At 47.1% G+C, this 21,546-nt stretch overlaps 1 pseudogene; it reads right to left on the reverse strand.

Moving 5' to 3' along the window:
* Positions 1-6,031: 6,031 nt before the first annotated feature.
* LOC120401534 overlaps positions 6,032-21,546 on the reverse strand; it is a 32,856-nt pseudogene continuing 17,341 nt past the window's right edge.

The raw sequence follows: 21,546 nt of genomic DNA on the forward strand, positions 1-21,546 counted from the left end.
CATCCACAGAGCTGGTTATCTCGTCATAGAAGGCAATTAGGTTAGTCAGGCATGACTTGCCCTTGGTGAATCCATGCTGACTGTTCCTGATCACTTTCCCCTCCTTTAAGTGGTTCAGGACTGATTCCTTGAGGACCTGTTCCATGATTTTTCCAGGGACTGAGGTGAGACTGACTGGCCTGTAGTTCCCTGGATCTTCCTTCTTCCCTTTTTTAAAGATGGGCACTACATTAGCTTTTTTCCAGTCATCCGGGACCTCCCCCGATCGCCATGATTTTTCACAGATAATGGCCAATGGCTCTGCAATCTCATCGGCCAACTCCTTTAGCACCCTCGGATGCAGCGCATCCGGCCCCATGGACTTGTGCTCGTGCAGCTTTCCTAAATAGCCCCGAACTACTTCTTTCTCCACAGAGAGCTGGTCACCTCCTCCCCATACCGTGCTGCAGAGTGCAGCTGTCTGGGAGCTGACCTTGTCTGTGATAACAGAGGCAAAAAAAGCATTGAGTACACTAGCTTTCTCCACATCCTCTGTCACTAGGTTCCCTCCCTCATTCAGCAAGGGGCCCACACTTTCCTTGACTTTCTTCCTGTTGCTAACATACCTAAAGAAACCCTTCTTGTTACTCCTAACATCTCCGGCTAGCTGCAACTCCAAGTGTGATTTGGCCTTCCTGATTTCACACCTGCATGCCTGAACAATACTTTTATACTCCTCCCTGGTTATTTGTCCAATCTTCCACTTCTTGTAAGCTGTTCTTTTGTGTTTAAGACGAGCAAGGATTTCACTGTTAAGCCAAGCTGGTCGCCTGCCATATTTACTTTTCTTCCTACACATCGGGATGGTTTGTTCCTGCAACCTCAATAAGGTTATGAAGATATTGAACAGAACCAGACCCAGAACTGATCCCTGCGGGACCCCACTGGTTATGGCCTTCCAGGTTGACTGTGAACCACTGACAACTACTCTGTGGGAATGGTTTTCCAACCAGTTATGCCCTCACCTTATCGTAGCTCCATCTAGGTTGTATTTCTCTAGTTTGTTTATGAGAAGGTCAAGTGAGACAGTATCAAAAGCTTTACTAAGGTCAGGATATACCACATCTACCATCTCCTCCCATCCACAAGGCTTCTTACCCTTTCAAAGAAATAGATTAGGTTCATTTGACACAATTTGTTCTTGACATATCCATGCTGACTGTTACTTATCACGTTCTTATCTTTTAAGTGTTTGCAAATTGATTGCTTAATTAGTTGTTTCATTATATTTCCAGGTACTGAAGATAAGCCGACTGGTCTGTAATTCCCTAGGTTGTCCTTATTCTCCTTTTTATAGATGGGCACTATATTTCCCCTTTCCAGTCCTCTGGAATCTCTCCCATCTTCCATGAGTTTTTAGAAATAATCACTAGTGGCTCAGATATCTCTTTAGCCGGCTCCTTGAATATTCTAGGATGCTTTTCATCAGGCCCTGTTGACTTCAATACATTTAACTTGTCTAAGTAATTTTTAACTTGTTCTTTCCCTATTTTAGCCTCTGATCCTACCTCTTTTTCACGTGCATTCACTATGTTAGATGTTCAATTGCTACTCACCTTTTTAGTGAAAACTGAAACAAATAAGTCATTTAGCATTTCTTCCATTTCCACCCCGCTCATTGAGTAACAGGCCTACCCTGTCATCGGTCTTTCCCTGGCTTCTAATATATTTATAGACTGTTTTCTTTTTTTTCTTTATGTCTCTAGCTAGTTTAATCTTGTTTTGTGCCTTGGACTTTATTTTGTCCCTACCTACTTGAACAGCAGCACTGAGCAGGTGTAATAGCTTAGCAGCCTAGACAGTGTTACCACAGCAACAACATTCAACAGCACTTAACACATAATACAGCAGATGTTTTTCTATATGTTATTTATTTAAGGTGACACCATGTAAATGTATTGAATAGTACCTTATGTGAGGGGGCTGCTGGTCCCTCACAAACTCAGAGGCAGAGTAGTAGTATATACCTTGATAGTATTCATCACCATGTATTTTTGACAGGTTTCCATGACATTTTAGGCTTCTCTCCCACCCTCCATTCCCATTTCTGTTTGTGTTGAGGCCCAGGGTGTGTTAAAAGAAAATGGGGGAAGAATACCCAGAGAAACAAAAACTTTGGCCCAGACCCTCAAAAGTATTTCAATTCCTAATTTCCACAGATTCCAATGGAAGTTAGGAGCCTAAATAAGTTTGGGGCTCTGGGCCTTTGTTACCAAGCGATGGCAGAGCTAAAAGTTTCTTAAACGTTTAAAAGTAATAGACCCCAGGTGAGTGTCTGTGTCACTGCCTTGTGAGCAGCAGCACTGCCACCGCTGTGGCCTCAGAGGATAGCTCCTCCAGGAGGTCTGTGGCTAATGCTGACTTGTCACTCCACTCTAATAGTTTTCATTTCCACTGAATTGAGAAGGATGTGGCTACTAGGGGCTGAGGGCTACTGGCTTCACACTTCACTAAAGATGAGAGGGGTGGGCAGGAACTGAGTTCACACCTTTTCTGCTGCTATTGGGTTTAAGGTGACTTGCAAAGGGGGAAACAAACTGTGTTTGTATTTTGTTTGTCTTTCACGTCTTTAAGCTAGACAAAGGGGACCTGAATCTTTTAAAATTCTGGTTGGTTCGTTTTGTGCTTCAGAAATGTGGAGAATATCAAGCCTTTTTGTTGTTGTTGTTGCTAGAGAACTCCTTGGAGGAGGGGAGAACTACAGTGGGAGTATTTTCATCCCTCAGTGAAAGGGCATCAGGGTTTTCACACGGAGAGTTTTTCTCCCAAGTGTCTGTCAGACGTTTGAGTTAAATAGGTGTAGAAAAATCAAGCCTTTGGGCTTTTTTATTACACCCCCCAATGACTTTAGATGGAATTGGGGGCACCCAGCTCAAAGAACTTCCAGTTCTCCTGCGGCCAGGACCTGAATTTCCAACATAAAACTAAAGCAGGAAAAACCTTTGCCAATGAAGGGGTGAAGGATAACCCCCCCCCTTCTTTCTCCATGACAAAGGGTTTGTTCTCCTGCTTATTTTCCTTTTGAGAGTCACCTTCAAAGTTTATTCTGGATGGGTTTTTTTCTCCCTTCCACGCTCCAAATTAGATCAATGTTTTCATAAACACCACCCATCAAACTACCGGATTTAATCTAGCAGACAAAGGTGCGATGAGACCCACTGGTTAGAAGCTGACGTTAGCAAAGGTCCAACAGAAAAGAAGACACATTTTAACAGGGAGAGCAATTAACCTTTGGACCAGTTTGCCACAGGCCATGGCGGATTCTCCATTTAAATGGAGCCTGGGTGTTTCTCTAAAAGACATGCTGTAGCTCAAAGAGAGGTGATTGGCCTCAATGCAGGAATCACCGGGTGAGACTCTGTATGTAGTGGCACAGGTCAGAGTGTGATCAAATGCTCCCTTCTGGCCTTCAAATCTGTGAAGGTGTGAGCTAGAGCAGCAGATGGAGAACAGACAGAGCCTCCATGAAAGCCACTAGGGACGTCACTGTTACCTCACTTTTATGAGGGATGCGCTCACGTCCTGCAATGATGAGCAGCAGGAGGAGACCTTACGATCGATAGAATCTGGCCCTGTCATTCTGAGTGAGCTCTGTGGCATTGATAACAGGGGGCTGACACGTGTTGCAATACTTGGGCATAGAAATTTACCTAGATTGTGAGCTCAACTGTGATAAAGGTCAAGAGATGTAAGAACAATTGAGATCAACAAATGTTAATGGGAAAAGTTGTCAAAGGGGCAAACGCCGAATTAGTCCAAACAAAAAGATCTCCTAATGTAATTCAAGGGCCGTGTGAAGCTCATGCCTGGTAAGAAAAGCGTGGGACTGAACGTGAATGAACCAGAATCGGTGTGTTGTAAATTAGGCTTAGTTCATGGACCAGGCAATGGTGAATGGGCTATTCCACCCACCAGTCCCCTTTTGGGGCTTGCCCCAAGAGACTGTGGCGGGGGGAGGCTGGCTACCTACACAGCAGTCTAGTTAGAACTTGTGACAAAATAGGGTGTCAGGACCCTGTACTTCTCATTAATTATAGCAAATTTATTAAATAAGTGGCATCAAACATCAGCTCAGCACAGCAGCTGCTCATGTCTGCAGCCCAGATGACACAAAGTGGGGTTGAGAGTCCAACATGGGATGGACGCATAGTAAATACTGCCACGGAGGAGGCTTTGTCTGTAAATGCAGCAAGCAAATCCAGCGGAAGATTTCCCATGCCCTCTAGTGGTGATCTGTTGACAAATCATTGGCAGACTGCCAAGCTGGGGAGGGTCAGCTTACTACCCATCAAGCCCTGGCTGTTTAATAGCATCTTGGAACATAAGTGGGCTGCACAAGGGACCGAAAAAGAGCAAAGCAAACATTTCACATGGTTTCTGCTTCAGCATATCCAGGCTGAAGTGCTCCGGATGTCAGATTCTGCGTGAAATCCTTCGGCGCGCTAGGGACACCGTCGCCCTTTCTTTCCTGGAACGCAAAGAGAAGGCCTGCGTTAATTGCAGTCTGACTCAGCCAGGGCCGTCCGGGGGGGGGGGGGGCAAATGGGGCACTTTGCCCCGGGCCCTGCAGGGGCCCCCACGAGAATACAGTATTCTATAGTATTGCAATTTTTCTTATGGAAGGGGCCCCCGAAATTGCTTTGCCCCAGGCCCCCTGAATCCTCTGGGTGGCCCTCGATTCAGCCTCCTTAGTGACCTCATTGGGAAACCCCCTGGGACAGAACGCCCCAGAAACGGCAGCTCCCCTGCCAGCCTGCTGGGTTGCAGTCACAGTAAAATGGTCACTGGGGTTCACTCGGTAGGTGAGAGCTAGAACAAGCCGGACGCTGGAGAGCAGAATGCTGACGATACGGGAAGCGCCCACGTCTCTTTGCAGGGGTATAAGGAACAGCCCACCCGCTGAGGAAGGGTTATTGTCTGTGGTGAAAGCATGAGGCTGGGAGTCACCATCTCTGCCATTGATTAGCGACCTGCCGTTCCCCCACCTGTGCAACGTGGGTTCTGCCTACATCCCCGGGGTGCTGCCAGGATGCGCTGAATCCTTGCAAGGAAGGTGTGGTAGGAAAGCAGTGGATTACGGCTGCCGTGTATATGAGGAGAACCGCAATGCCCTTTGGGAGAGCAGAAAAAGCCACGTGGAGGGGTTCCCGTCTAACCCCGTCGAAGGGATGTCACCGCGTGCTGCAGCATCGACTCGCTTCATTAGCCCAGCGGAGGAACAGAAAAATGGGCGTGTGACTAGACCATGGGCGGGTGCTCAGGAGATCTGGGTTCTGTCCCTGGCCCTGCAGCCGACTCCCTGGGTGATCATGGCTAGGCCACTTCATCTAGCCGGTGCTTCCATTTCCCATTGGTAACAGAGGAGCAAGGATCCTTCCTTTTTCCTACCTGTTGTCTGTTTTGTCCATTGAGACTGAGAGCTGTTCAGGGCAAGGCTCTGTGTTTTATAGCACAACTGGGCCCTGATCTCACGCTGTGCACTACTAGAATACAGATCACAACTTTCTTCTTCTTGCCCAGGCAGTAACAAATCTCTTCCCAGCCTGGCTCCTGGAGTTAGAAAGGCCCCTTCATGAATTGCCCAGTCAATTCTAAACATCTCCAGCCCCTCTCCCGGCCTGCCTAGCACCAGAATGGGAGATGGCTTAGTGACAGCTGAGGGACATTCATCACCCCCCACACTTGTTCTTTTCTCCCCTGCCCCCACCCTGCCCTCAGAAACCCCACCCGCCCAGCAGATGTGGGGTGGGAGCCATTGACACAGGAGCATCTTATGCTGCCTTTACACCAGCAAGAGAAATTATCTGCTGGCCGCCACCAGCCAGGTCGCAGCCTTTTTGCGCCACCTGAGATTGTCCCAGAATGACCTGATTCCAGGAGCAGGGACTTTAAGAAGAAACCCAGCTAGCATGAGACTTGTGATAAAAATACCCCAAGAGATGACACCACTGAAGTGACAACCCAGGGTGGGGAGAATTGGACCCAAAGTCTCCTACTGACCTTCTATGTAGGCGCAGTTGTAACAGCTGAAGGTCGGGTTTGTGCTGTGGAGGACAAACATCTTGCTGTTCTTGTCCTTGGTGAAGCGGGACACCCTAAATATCTCATTGACTGGAATCAGCACTTCTGCCTCACCTCGGATATAAGAGAAGTCTGCAATGGGGACCCCGAAGCATGTCTGGATGGTGAAGAATGTGCCCGAGGCAAATCTCTGAGCTACACTCCTGTTTAAAGATGAAGAGGTAAATGTCCCAAACCGTATCATGTTACCTCTCTTATTGGGTTTGTAGTGGAGAGAACTGTCTCCCCGGTACACCTCCCTCTCGTACATCTCAGCACAGTCTCTCTTGAGGAGCTGCAACGCTCTGGTCAAATAAAAAGGAAGGGCTTTGAATGGGAAATGTTTGAGATAATAAGCTCGGGATTTACCAGCCTCTCTCACAGCTTTGTTGAATTCCTTGTACAAAGGTATCTTACCTCCTCTGGTATAGGCCAGGACTGCTATTCCATTCTCATCCTTAAACCCTATAGGCAGAGAGAGGTTTTTCTTATTATTATTCCATTGTTTTTTTCGCAGCTTCCCAGCTTTTGCTAAACACCTTGTGCATTGATGTCTCTTGCCACAGTAGTTTAGACTTGATTATATTTTCCATTACTTCTGTGCAGCCAATATACTGGTCATCAAAAGCATCGTATGCCATGTCCAGCACTGGCTGGCAATTCACCTGGAATGACACAGCATATCAAACACTGGGGGTGGATGGCTGCCGGGCTCCCAGCATGGCTAGCACCAGTGGAACTGGGCTGGGCCAGCCACCAGGAGACATTTTTTCTGAATTTCCCTGGTATAAACAAGGCGAGAGAGAGAGAGCGAGAGAGAGCGCCCCTTACCAAACAAACTCATAAGTAGGGCCCTACCAACTTCATGGCCACGAAAAACGCGTCACGGACTGTGAAATCTGGTGTCCCCCCATGAAATCTGATCTTTTCCGTGCTTTTACCCTATACCATACAGATTTCACAGGGGAGACTAGTATTTCTCAAATTGGGGGGTCCTGACCCAACAGGGAGTTGCTGGGGGTCACAAGGTTATTTTAGGGGTGTTGCGGTATTGCCACCCTTACTTCAATGCTGCCTTCAGAGCTGGGCGGCCAGAGAGCGGTGGCTGTTGGCCGGGCACTCAGCTCTGAAGGCAGCGCTCCACCAGCAGCAGCCCAGAAGTAAGGTTATCAATGCATACCAGGCCACCCTTACATCTGCACTGCTGCCTTCAGAGCTGGGCAGCTGGAAAGTGGCGGCTGCTGGCTGAGGGCCCAGCTCTGCAGGCAGCAGCGCAGAAGTAAGAGTAGTAATCCCATACCGTGCCCTCCTTCCTTCTGCGCTGCTGCTGGCAGTGGCACTGCCTTCAGAGCTGGGCTCCCGGCCAGCAGCTACTGCTCTCCAGATGCCCAGTTCTGAAGGCAGCGCTGCCAGCAGCAGCACAGAAGTAAGGGTAGCAGCACCACAACACCCCCTATAATAACCTTGCAAACCCCCCACAACTCCTTTATGGGTCAGGACCCCGACAATTACAACACCATGACATTTCAGATTTAAATAGCTGATATCATTAAATTTACGATTTTTTAAGTTCTATGACTGTGAAATTGACCAAAACAGACTGTGAATTTGGTAGGGCCCTACTCATTAGCCTTGTTTATATTTGGGAAATTCTGAAAAAACAAGGCTCAAAAGTGTGAGAGAGAGAGTGTGTCCCCCTTAACCTCCCCACCCCCCCCACACATAGTATTTCTGTTAAGAGATTCAGTAGTTCCAGCAGAATACAAAGTGCATGAGATCCGGGCACAAAAAAGAGCTTAAATTCTCAGATGTCGTCAGTTGTCAGTCATTCCTTCCTCTGGGAAAGCAATGGCAGACAATCATTTCGCTCCCTTTTTCCCTGGATTGCCCTGGCAGACGCCATAGCATGGCAACCATGGAGCCTGTTTTGCCTTTTGTCACTGTCACCGTATGTGTACTAGATGCCACTGACAGAGGCGATACAGCAGCGCTACACAGCAGCATTCATTTGCTTTTGCATGATAGCAGAGACTGTTATCAGTCGTTCTGTCCCGTCTGCTGCCATTGTAAATTGGCAATGAGATGACGGTTACCAGTCCTTCTGTACTGTACTGTCTGCTGCTGTCATGGGTGCCCCTGGCTGAGGTCGGCCGGGGGCACAAAAGACAAAAATGGGAATGACTCCCTGAGTCAATCCCTCCTTTATGGTATCTAAAAATAGAATCAGTCCTGCCTAGAATATGGGGCAAGTGTAGTAGAGAACCAGTGTATCAGAGAACCAGAGAGCACAGCCGCTCTGTGTCAGATCCCGCAGAAATGATGAGCTGCATGCCATTCAGAGGGGGTGCCCCTGCAACAATCCCTCCTCCCCTAGCCTTCCTGGGCTACCGTTGCAGTGTCCCCCCATTTGTGTGATGAAGTAATAAAGAATGCAGGAATAAGAAACAGTGACTTGTTAGTGAGATAAAATGAGGGGAAGGCAGCCTCCAGCTGCTATGATAGTCCAGACAGGACATTATGCAGTGTGGGGGAGAGGAGCCCAGCATCCCGCTGCTATGATAGTCCAGGCAGTACAGAATCTTTTCTTTACACATGAAGGGCGGGGGGTGATGGAGCTCAGCCCCCAGTTGCTATGATGAAGACGGTTACCAGCCGTTCTGTACCATCTACTGGGAATGACCAGGAGTTTTTTACCTAGGCGCCCCCGGCCGACCTCACATGAGGCCAGCCAGGAGCACTCACGGGCTGATGATGAGGACGGATAGCAGTCCTATTGCACTACACCATCTGCCACAAGGCTGATGATGAGGACGGATATCAGCCATATTGTACCGTCAGCCACCAAGGAGGGGGGGCGAGGATGCTACAGTACAGTGCCGCAGCATCACGTCTACCAGCAGCATTCAGTAGACATAGGGTGACATAGTCGAGACGATTTTTTTCCCTTTTACTTCTGGGGGTGGGGGTGGGGGGTAAATTGACGAGCTATGCCCTGAACCACCCCGGACAATGTGTTTGACCCTACAGGCATTGGGAGCTCAGCCAAGAATGCAAATGCTTTTTGGAGACTGCAGGAACTGTGGGATAGCTGGAGTCCTCAGTCCCCACTCCCTCCCTCCATGAGCGTCCATTTGATTCTTTGGCTTTCCGTTACACTTGTCACGCAGCAGTGTGCTGAGTCCCTGCTGTGGCCTCTGTCTGGAGATTTTTTTAAAATGCTTTGGAATTTCGTCTTCTGTAACGGAGCTCTGATAGAACAGATTTGTCTGCCCATACAGCGATCACATCCGTACGGTCCATGCTGGAGCTCTTTTTGGATTTGGATTTGGGACTGCATCGCCACCCGTGCTGATCGGAGCTCCACGCTGGGCAAACAGGAAATGATATTCAAAAGTTCGCAGGGCTTTTCCTGTCTACCTGGCCACTGCATCCGAGTTCAGATTGCTGTCCAGAGCGGTCACAGTGGTGCACTGTGGGATACCGCCCGGAGGCCAATACCGTCGATTTGCGGCCACACTAACCCTAATCCGATATGGTAATACCGATATTAGCGCTACTCCTCTCGTTAGGAAGGAGTACAGAAACTGGTTTAAAGAGCCCTTTATATCAATATAAAGGGCCTCTTAGTGTGGACGGGTGTGGCGTTAAATCGGTTTAATGCTCCTAAAATCGGTTTAAACGCGTAGTGTAGACCAGGCCATACAAAATGGGAAATGAAGGAAGGAGTACTGCAGAAAGGATCTGGGGGCCATAGTGGGTCACAAACTGTATATGAGTTAACAATGTAATGATGTTGCAAAAAAAGCAAACATCATTCTGAGATGTATTAGCAGGAGTGTTGTAAGCAAGACATGGCAAGTAATTCTTCCGCTCTACTCTGCACTGATTGGGCCTCAACTGGAGTATTGTGTTCAGTTCTGGTTGCCACATTTCAGGAAAGATGTGGACAAATTGGAGAAATTCCAGAGAAGAGCAACAAAAATTATTAAAGGTCTAGAAAACATGACCTATGAAGGAAGATTGGGTTTGTTTAATCTGGAGAAGAGAAGACTGAGAAGGGACATGATACAAATTTTCAAGTGTGTAAAAGGTTGTTACAAGGAGGAGGAAGAAAAATAGTTTTCCTTAACCTCTGATGATGAGGACTAGAAGCAATGGGTTTAAATTGCAGCAAGGGAGGCTTAAGTTGGACATTAGGAAAAACTAACTGTCAGGGAGGTTAAGCACTGGAATAAACTGCCTAGAGTGGTTGTGGATTCTCCATCACTGAAGACTTTTAAGAGCAGGTTAGACAAACACCAGTCAGGAATGGTCTATATAATACTTAGTCCTGCTACAAGTGCAGAGGACTGGACTAGATGACCTCTCAAGGTCCCTTCCAGTTCTATGATTCTATAGATATAATTTTTTCTTCACTCCTGAGAATCCAGATTATGCCACTGCCTCTTTGCAGCACATGGGACAAATAGTTAGGGCCAGATTCTTAGTTCAATTATATTGATTTCAGTGGCACCACTCCAGATTTACATTCGATCAGAACCGGGCTCTATTAACTTTCCCTTACCATATGCTCCCAATGATACATTCTGACCTTGAAAAATTCCAAGAGAAGCTGTTGTGCTTTGCCTTGTCAATGTCACAGACAGTTACTTCAGCTGCGGGAGGGAGGGGTTGGTGTCACAAATGGGTGAATAGTGGAAAAACTGGGTTAGCACTAATATCCAGCTGAGTGTGCAAGTTACTTCAGCCATGTTCTTGTAAAGGTGATGGGTGTAAATTGCATCAAAGACAGTATAATACACCCCTTTCCTGCACTTCAGCTCTACTCTTTCTGAAACACAGACCAGCAGTTCTGTTCTCTCAGGACTTTTACAAAAGTCTTTCACAGGTAATACAGAGGAAATTGTGTTCATGACCCTAAATGTAAGTGTTAGAAACAGCTAAATACCACAAAACCTTTGCACACAGCATGTGGAGTACTTCGGAAATACTTTCTAAAGCAAAAGCCATTAAGCAGGTAAGTTACCACTGCTCCTTCCTGCAACAATGTCAAGAACTCTGCTGTTGTCTTTGGGCATGCATTCATTTCACGAAAGGTTGGTTTGTGATATTTGTATTGCAATGAAATATTCTGTCATAAAATTTACACATCTGAACTTTCATGCACACATGTCAGCCACGGATACCAAACCTAGCCAGATCTGCTGGGTAAGCACAGATGATCCACAGTATGCGGTAGCCCAGGGCACAGTCAAGGGTGGGAAAATTGTGAGATTCCACCCCATGAAAAGGCAGGGTACGAGGCCTGACATCTGGCACTTGGAGACCAGAGTGGGGGCAGAGATGCCGGTAGCCCTGGAACTCTGAGGGGTATTTACAGGGGAGAAATGCGGGAGCCTTCAGACCATCAGGAAACAGATATATGCCCTATCGGACCTGTTACCACAGAGCAACGCAGCTCTGAATTCTCCTGCCTTAAAAATTGAGCCGGAGAATAAAGCTGTTGAAAATGTATTTGCTGATTAAATATCCTGCATCATCTAAACCTGAGGTGATTTGGGAACTAGTCACTGATATGCCGTGGGGTCTCCTCTGGCTAAGCCCCTGGCAGCATCGGGCCCAGAGCACACGGCACCTCTAGAAATCGGACCCATTCAGAAATCCTGACGCGGAGTATTGGGGTTTTAACACTCCGAGCTCGCTTTGAATGTCAGATTTGTGTGTAACTTTAACAGCCCAAAGCAGAGCTTGGGCAGATGTAGGGGAGGGGTTCCCAAGCTACCTAGCGCTGCCTGCTCTCCAGCCCTGTCACTGAGTCACCCCGACAGCCCGGCTGAGTCCTAGGCTGCTGTCCCAACTGGGACAGCTGGGGACAGAACAGGTCGTGCAGGGGGAGGAGTGGCACTATATGTGAAAGAAAATGCAGATTCAAATGAAGTAAAAATCTGTAGCAAATCCACATGTTCCATAGAATCTATATGGATAGAAATTTCAAAGGGCAGTCTGGGTTAGTAGACTATTAAACACATGAGGAAACTGAGGTACAGAGAGGCGGCTCATCCAGGCTCATGCAACAAGTCAGTGGCAGAGCTGCGACTGCACTGAGGTTTCCTGACTGCCCAGCCAGTGCTCTGCCCATTGGAACACACTGTCTCCTCGATAGTACATTATATTCCCTGAAAATAAATTCTGAATAAGGAAAGGAGACCATTCACGACCCAGTACATTCAGACATCACAAGTCAGGCCTCCCAAATCATGAGATTCCAAGATTCACAGATCTTGCTTTAACAGATTCCAAGGCCGGAATGCTGTATCACACAGGCCAGAAAACTTCCCCAAAATCATTCCTACAGCAGATCTTTTAGAAAAACATCCCGTCTTGATTTAAAAGTTGTCAGTGATGGAGAATCCACTACAACCTTTGGTAAATTGCTCCAGTGATTAAGTACTCTCACCAATATCAATGTATGCCTTATTTCACACAGGCTCTGTTCAAGATGGTTTCTCTCAGCCACAGTCTCCCAGCAAAATGGTGACTGGCTCTCCCCTTGCTCAGGCTCTCTACCAGGGGCCCAAAGGTGCTGGTGCTTTTGTTTTCTTAGGTGAAAGAATGTGGGGTTGTCTGCCTCTTTCTTTTCTAGTCCATTGAGTCTTGGAAGCTGATTCTTCTAAAGCAGTGGTTGTCAACCAGGGGCACGGGGTACACAGAGGTCTTCTAGGGAGCACATCAACTCCTGTCGATATTTGCCTAGTTTTACAGAAGGCTACATAACAAGCACTAATGAAATAAGTACAGACAAAAGGAGAAAGTCATCCATTTGTCAGTAAGAGTGTGCTGTGACACGTCTGTATTTTAGATCTGATTTTGTAAACAAGTCATTTCTAAGTGAGGTGAAACTTGGGGCTACACAAGACAAATCAGACTCCTGAAAGGGGCACAGTAGACTGAAAATGTTATATCCTTGGGGGCAGCCGGATTAGGAAGAAATCACTTGAGGCCAGACAGCAGACAGCTAACAAAACTACCATTTTATTTACAGACACAGAGCTCACTCAACCGGCCGAAGCTGGCCGGGCTATCCCCTAATAATCTAACTCCGTTGCCATAGGAACAAAAACCATGACAACCAAATACACAACAGAAAAGGTTGAGAGCCACGGTTCTAAAGGATCCCCCTCAAAGCAAAGTTTATCCAAGGTGTGAGGAAGGCGACCTGAAGTCTGGTGGTTAAGGCTCCGTGTGTAACCCACACACCTCCTGGGTGTGGTGTCCTGTCCTGTCAAGTGGCACCAAGACCACTTAATGAGAGGGAGATAAAATGAGCCTGTGCTGCAGCCTTTTAGCTCATGCGGTAGAGATTCATGCAGTAAGTTCTAGGTTCAATCCCACTCGCCACCAACCAGGGTCTGTTAATGTTACAAGTGGGGGCTTGTCTGGGATTTCAACCGGGAAGTCTCTGAGCTCAGGACGTGCTTCCTCCGCGAGGGGAAGTCTGTAACCCACACACCTCCTGGGTGTGGTGCTCTGTCCTATCTAGTGGCACCGAGACCATTTAGAGACAGTTCAATGAGTCTGCTCTACAGCCCTCGCTAACAGCTGGTTGGCTCTTAGTTCATGCAGTTGAGGCTCATGCACTAAGCTCCAGAAGTCCCAGGTTGGATCCTGCCTGCCAACAACCAAGGTCTATCAACATTATTCGTGCTCTTCTCCCTCCCCCTCCCCCCACTTGCATTTGCTGAAATGTAAATTGCTCTGTTCACTACCATCTCCTTCCCCTGCTGTCTTAATGCCCCTGTTTGCTGCTTATCTAAACCCCCATTCCTTTGTTTAGGACAGACCTCTTTACCAGTGTTTGCCTAGGAGGGGCTGTCGGGTTTTCACAAGTAATGTCGTACAGGGGGAACTCATAACTCTCTATGTAATGTTGCATCGTGATCTGATTGACCAGAGAGTTGTTAGTTTTCAAATGGTACCTCACAAGGCATATTTTGTACAAAGATTATTACCATCACATGCAGAGTGTGACTAGAGGGCGCTTTGGGTCACATATGCTCAGTAGGGCATCTCCAAGGGTGGAGGGCCAATTCCACTCCCAAATTTTAAAAAAAGAGGGTGCCAACCTGTTCCGCCAGTTCAGCCAGCCCCAGAGAGAGACGGCCATATTGGAAGGGCACTGAAGATCTCTGCCCCGAGGGCTGATGTTCGCAGGCCTGCTTTGGCTACCTGCAGCAAGCGGATAACTGCCAGGAGAAGGATCCCAGCCTATTCAAAGAACAGAGTGCTTGCAGCTTGGTCAGCTCAGGAGGGTGTGAGGACATAAATGCCAAATAAGCAGCGCATGCTTTCAATGCGTAGGATTAGTGGCCCGTGTACCTTTCAGTACTGAAGAAATCTGTATGTTAGATACTGTTATTTTTCTTTGACTGGTATGTGCTGTATTGCTGTAATGATAAGAGCATGTTTCAATTTATGAGGCGTCTTAGTTAACCCACAGATTGTCGTCTTATCAATGGAAGGATTTTTTTTTGTTTAGTCTGAGCAGCTTTACTACACTGTGGTGTCTTTCCTCCACATCGGAGCAACTCAGGGTACTGGCATCCCCAACTGTCCCAATTTGAAGATTTGTGTTGTTCTCCACAGGTGGGCGTTCCACTGCCAGAACAGACTGAACCTGCTCACTGTCCCTGCAATACAATGGAATTATTACAGGTACGGGTGTAATCAAAATTTGGTGGGTTACACTCAGGCCAGGCCCTTGACTCCGGCTCTTTAACGGAGCCCTGACTCTGCTCTCCCAGGAGCCCCTCTCTGCCTGAACACAGGTTCTCTTACAGGCCCAGCTCACTAGGTGACATCTACCCTGTCTTTCCATCCAGACTCCATGGAAGACTGGAGAACTGAGCAGGATTATGACATCACAGGTAGCAAGGAGGCTGAACAGCTGTAACATAAGAATGGCCACACTGGGTCAGACCAAAGGTCCATCTAGCCCAGTATCCAGTCTTCCGACAGTGACCAATGCCAGGTGTTTCAGAGGGAATGACCAGAACAGGGAACCATCAGGTGATCTATCCTCTGTCATCCATTTCCAGTTTCTGGTAAACAGAACCTAGAGACACTCAGAGCATGGTGGGGCATCCCTGCCCATCTTGGCTAATAGCCATTGATGGACCTATCTTTCATGAAATTATCTAGTTCTTTTTTGAACCCTCTTATAGTCTTGGCCTTCCCAACATTCTTTGGAAAGGAGTTGACTGTGCATTGTGTGAAGAAATACTTCCTTTTGTTTCTTTTCGACCTGCTGCCTATTCATTTCATGTGGTGACCCCTAGTTCTTCTGTTATGAGAAGGAGTAAATAACACTTCCTTATTTACTTTTTCCACACAAATCATGATTTTATAGACCTCTATCATATCCCCTGTAGTTGTCTTTTCTAAGATGAAAAGTCCCAGTCTTATTAATCTCTCCTCCTATGCAAGCTGTTCCACACCCCTAATCATTTTTGTTGCCCTTTTCTGAACCTTTTCCAATTCCAAGATATCTTTTTGGAGATGGGGAGACCACATCTGCATGCAGTATTCCTACGCTTTGGTTCCTATGGTTCAGCCAGTTACTGATCCATGAGAGGACCCTTCCTCTTATCCCATGACAGCTTCCTTTGCTTAAGAGCCTTTGCTGAGGGACCTTGTCAAAGGCTTTCTGAAAATCCCAGTATGTCAGTGCACTGCAAGGCCTTCAGTGGCTTTTAAACTTTCCCATGGGGACATCGGAGACATGGTCCAGTTAACTTGTGTTCAGGCCTAACAAGAACTCAGGTGCAACCTGCTGTGAGAAACTCGTTTTAACAAGGATGCCCCTGTACCAGCACAGAGCACAGGTCAAAATGTGTAACTTCAATAACAATGGTATTGGAATAGCCCAAAATAACCGCTACAGGAATGTATTGACTATGACCCCTTACTTCAAATGCATTGTGGCCTAGTGGATAGAGCACTAGATGGAACTCAGGAGACTTAAGTGCTAGTCCTGGCTCTGCTACTGTCTTGCTGGGTGACCTTGGGAAAGTCACTGCTCTTCTCTGTGCCTCAATTTCCCATCTCGAAAAGGGGGCTAATGCTACAGACCTTCTTTGTAAAGTGCTTTGAGATCTACTGATTGAACATGTTAGATAAGAGGTAGGGCTCGTTATTATCTTATGATATAGGGTGCTTTTCTTAAAGCGCCCACTGCTGGAGTCAAGTGATTTATCTGAGAATCTCTGCTCTTTCTTTTAGTTTATTTGTTAGCCAATTTTAAGCCCTCGTGGTTGCAAAGAGAAGCTGGAGAACATGAATTGAGTGCACCCTAGCGGCTCAGACACCAGAAGGCAAATGAAGAGTTCCCCAGATGAATGTTTTGTGAAGATCTCATTATTTTGAAGCCAATCTCATGATTTTGGTGGGGCCCAGCTCATGGTGTTGGAATGCTTGGGCTAGCGATACCAGGAACGTTTTTCTGCACTGGTAGCACTAGAGAATCACTTCAGGGCTGCTTCTCACTTCAGGCTGGGAGATTCTGCCTCAGTCACAGGGGTTTTAGGAGTTCCCACAAGTAGGGGGAAAATATCCCTTGCCTAAGGGCTTGAGAGTCATAGAGCTCAGAAAAGACCCAGGGTTTTCCTGGGAAACCTGATGCCCTCTCTCCTGTCTTATTCTGAGCCCAGCCCACTTGGGCAGTTGCCCCATCCCATCTCCTGATCTAAGGACAGCATTGACACCTCACAGACTAGAGGGAGATTGCAGGAGGGCAGCCCCATTGTGACCTAGAGATGACATCAGCGCCTGCCTGATGCCAGAGCAGCAACCTGCCCTCAGGTGTAGTCTGGATACTTGTTGCTGTTTTGAGAGTGTCTGTGTTGAGAGTGTCTTAGTGCCTGAGCCCGAGGAAATGAATTCACTCCTCCTCTATCTGCTCTTTGTTGTCTTTTATGCTGTGATCAGGCTCGCCAGATCTGAGGTAAGTGAGACTCCTAGAGAGATGGAAAGGCTGGATTGATGCCAGCTGAATGCAGGAACCAAACAAAAGTATTTTTCAATCAGCAGGCTCGGATCATCTCCACCTAAGAGTCCTCAAAGAGCTGGCTCAGGAGGTTATTGGCCCACTGACATTAATTTTTTAACCAATGTAGGATTCCTGAGGGAATTCCAGAAGGCTGGAAGTGTGCTAATGTTTTGTCAATATTCAAAAAGCTACGGGAGGTTGGCCTGGCTTCTTATAGGCCAGTTAGCCTGAAATAATGGACAAACTGATATGGGATTCAATCAATAAAGAATTAAAGGACGGGAATATATTTAAAGCAGGTTAACAATGTTTTATGGAAGATGGGCCATATGAAACATAGATATGACAAACTTAGACTTGTGTAAGGTGTTGTTTTTCATAGATTCCAAGGCAAGATGGGCCCATTGTGATCTTCTAGTCTGGCCCTCCTGTCTAGCACAGGCCAAAGAACTTCCCCACAATAATGCCTAGTGCATACCTTTTATTAAAATGTCCAATCTTGATTTTAAAAATTGCCAGTGATGGAGAATCAATCCACCATGACCTTGGTCAATTGTTCCAATGGTTAATTCCTCTCACTGTTAAAAATGGACGCCTTCTTTCCAGTCTGAATTTGTCTAGTTTCAACTTCCAGCCATTGGACCATGTTAGACCTTTCTCTGCTAGGTTGAAGAGCCCATTTGTAATTATTTCTTCCCCAGGTGGGTATTTATAGACTTTTCCTCAAACCGCCCTTAACCTCTTTAAGCGACATTGACTGAGCTCCTAAAGTCTATCACTACAAGGCATGTGTTCTAATCCTTTAATCATTCTTATGGCTCTTCTCTGAACCCTCTGCAATTTATCAACATCCTTCCTGAATGTTAGACACCCGAACTGGACACAGGATTCCAGCAGTGGTTGCACCAGTGCCAAATACAGAGGTAAAACAACCTCTCTCCTCCAACTTGAGATTCCCCTGTTTATGCATACAAGTACCGCAGGACATTTGGATTAAAAATTAGCACTCTACAATATCAATGGAGCACAGGTTAAATGGATTGAGAACAGGCTAATGGCTAACTGGCAGATCTCAAAAAGTAATTGTCAAAGGGCTCATCGAATGTGGGTGTTTCTAATGGGGCTCTGCAGGGATCAGTACTAGGTCTGATGCTATTCAATATTTTTTCAATGACTTGGAAGTAAATACAAAATTGCTGCTGATAAAAATGTACTGATGACACGAAGATTGACAGAATGGTAAATAACGATGAGGACAGGGCAGGCATACAGAGAGTTCCGGAGAGTTTGTTTGGCAAATGGGGCCCATTCAAACAAAATGCATTTTCACACAGCCCAACACAGAGTTATACATCTGGGAACAAGGAGGGCCTATTCAGCTTTGGATTTCATGATCTTTAGTTTTGTATCATCTGCAAATCTGGCCACCTCACTGTTTCCCCCCTTTTCTAGATCATTTATGAAGATGTTGAACAACTCTGGTCCCAGTACAGATCCTTGGGGGACCTTGCTATTTATCTCTCTTCATAAACTCACCATTGATTCCTACCTTTGGTTTCCTATCTTTAAGCCATGTGAAGACCTTCCCTCTTCTCCCATGACAACTTACTTTGCTTAAGAACCTTTGATGAGGGACCTTGTTAAAGGCTTTCTGAAAGTTCAGGTACACTATATCCACTGGACCGCCCTTGTCCACATGTTTCTTCACCCCTGTGACATTACGCCCCATATTCTTCATAGAAATATTGTTCTATGAATATGGCATAACTAAGGTATGTTTTATGCAAGATGGGTCATGTGAGATATCATTGGAAAGGTTCTGATTTACTGAATGGGATTATCCTATTTGTATGGATGTATCATTTCTGTATCTGAAGTTAGGAATATGGGCTCTGTATCAATTACAAAAGTGCTTGCACCAGGGGAATGCCCCCAAACAGTGGGCAATCAGCCTGGATGGGCCATTAGGAAGGACAATAGGACTTTGAAAATACTAATCTTCCTCCTTCCTGAGAAGTTTCCTGAGATGCTGCTTTGACACTGCAGGGTCATGTGATCATGTCACCTCATAGAATCATAGAATCCATAGAATATCAGGGTTGGAAGGGACCTCAGGAGGTATGTAGTTCAACCCCCTGCTCAAAGCAGGACCAATTCCCAACTAAATCATCCCAGCCAGGGTTTTGTCAAGCCTGCCCTTAAAAACCTCTAAGGAAGGAGATTCCACCACCTCCCTAGGTAACCTATTCTAGAGCTTCCCCACCCTCCTAGTGAAAAAGTTTTTTCCTAATATCCAACCTAAACCTCCCCCACTGTAACTTGAGACCATTGCTCCTTGTTCTGTCATCTGCTACCACTGAGAACAGTCTAGATCCATCCTCTTTGGAACCCCCTTTCAGATAGTTGAAAGCAGCTATCAAATCTTTCCCCCCGCCCCCATTCTTCTCTTCTGCAGACTAAACAATCTCAGTTCTCTCAAACTGGGAGACAAAGGATTCCTGTCATAGCCAAATCCTATTTAAGGCTTAGAAGGGAGTTAATCTAGGTTCTTCTCCACCACCTCCCTGCCCCAAAAGGAAGCCTGCTGAAAACACCTGGAGAAATAAAGGAACTAAACTGTGGGGGAGGAGGGCAGGGGCTGAGCCCAGGCGAGAAAGATCTAGCCTGTGAAAGGAATACCTGGCTAGTTAAGCTGCAAGCAGTGCAGTTTACCTTCAAGAAACTTTGCAGTTCCCAGGCAAGTGGGCTGAACTCATGCCAAACTCTTGTTGTGGTTTTTTGGTGTAAAAGAGCTGCCGTTTAAGGATGATATTGGGGTTATATCAGCACTTGTTTGAGTGGATTTGGATAACCCATTCATGGCTTCACCACTCAGGAGTAGCATGGCCATTCCAAATGCATGCAGATAAAACCCCGATATCATGCACTCCCTAAATATGTATCTAGGAAACACTGTTGTCCAGAGGTCGGATTTCTCCCCCAAGGTCTGAATTCCGTGCATGGTATCTGGGGTGAGTTGCATACCCTGCAATCCTAAAACCTGCAGAGTTTTGTCATCTCTGCAGGAGAGAGAACTTTGCAGGCTGTCTCCTTCCATGCTTATAAACTCTGCAGGTTCCTGGTACCAGCAATCCCTGTTTCTCCAACCCCTGGATTGTTCCAGTGACCCCTGTTATGGGTTGTGCTGTGTGCCCTATACTGTCTGCATCACAGGAAAGCACAATGCCTACCCATGAGGCCTCATAGTGCAATACTCTTCCACAAGGAAAAACTTCCCCCTGGCCCCACATGGCAATCACCTCTGGCTCATTGTTCTCCCGGGTTTATTGAGGAGTTCTCTTCTAACCCTGCTGCTTTCTCTGTGTGTGGCAGGCTTCTCCGAGGAAGAGAAGACACAGGAAGAAAAAGAAGAAACCAAAAGGTAAGCAGCCCCTGACCCCACAGCTGCGGTGGCAGACTCAGGCCCCATGCAAAGCAGAGAAATAGGGTCCATTCCCCCACCTGCCTCCCCTCTTCCTGCGAAGGCACAGTCGTGCAGAGGCACTGGCTGGGGCTCCGTTCACAGGCTGCCTCTGAAATCTGGGGCAATAGGGTGCTAGGAAGCAGAGGGTGCCCAAGCAGCTCAATGTCTCCTTTATGTCTCACTTCTGGCAGCTTTTGGGTGCTGTGAGGAAGAGTTGGAGGAGGCTGGTGCATCCCCAGAGACGTGGTAAGCAATGCCCCCCTCCATGAACCTGCAGTGGGTCAGTCCCCTCCTTTAGCGTCGTGCAATTCATCCCCACCCGAGTAATCCCTCCCCTGCCCCGACCTAGGTACCACGCAAGCAACTCTTCTCCTTTAGACTCCTGCAATTCATTCCCACCCAGCAGAAGTTGCATTCTCTAATCCACCCCCATGCATTGTACAGTGGGTCATTCCCTTCCTAGAGCATCATATGGCTCATTTAACCTGGGGCAGTGGGGGTGGGGTAGATTGTGTCGACTGGACTGGACCATCCTCCCCTCCCAAGAGGGGGAGAAAATGTTTTCTGGGAGCAGCCCCGTGCACTGAAGGGAGGTGAGGTGGAGAGGTCAGGAGGAAGGCTGGCCTTTCTGGTACGGTGAGTAGGGTGAAAGGGATCCAGCAGCACTTGTGTAATGGCCCCTTCTCCAGTCCCCCAGCATGGGTTCCCAGCAGGATTTGAACCCTGGACCTTCACCTCTGCAGCATAAAGCACCCCTTAGAGCTGAAGAGGTAGTTGCATTAGTTGGCACCTATAGTAAAATAATAGGAGATATACCAATCTCCTAGAACTGGAAGGGACTGTGAAAGGTCATTGAGTCCAGCCCACTGCCTTCACTAGCAGGACCCATTTTTGTCCCAAATGGCCTCCTTAAGGATTGAATTCACAACCCTGGGTTTAA

The sequence above is a fragment of the Mauremys reevesii genome, linkage group 1 (assembly GCF_016161935.1).
Source record: "Mauremys reevesii isolate NIE-2019 linkage group 1, ASM1616193v1, whole genome shotgun sequence".
Classification (NCBI taxonomy): Eukaryota; Metazoa; Chordata; order Testudines; family Geoemydidae; genus Mauremys; species Mauremys reevesii.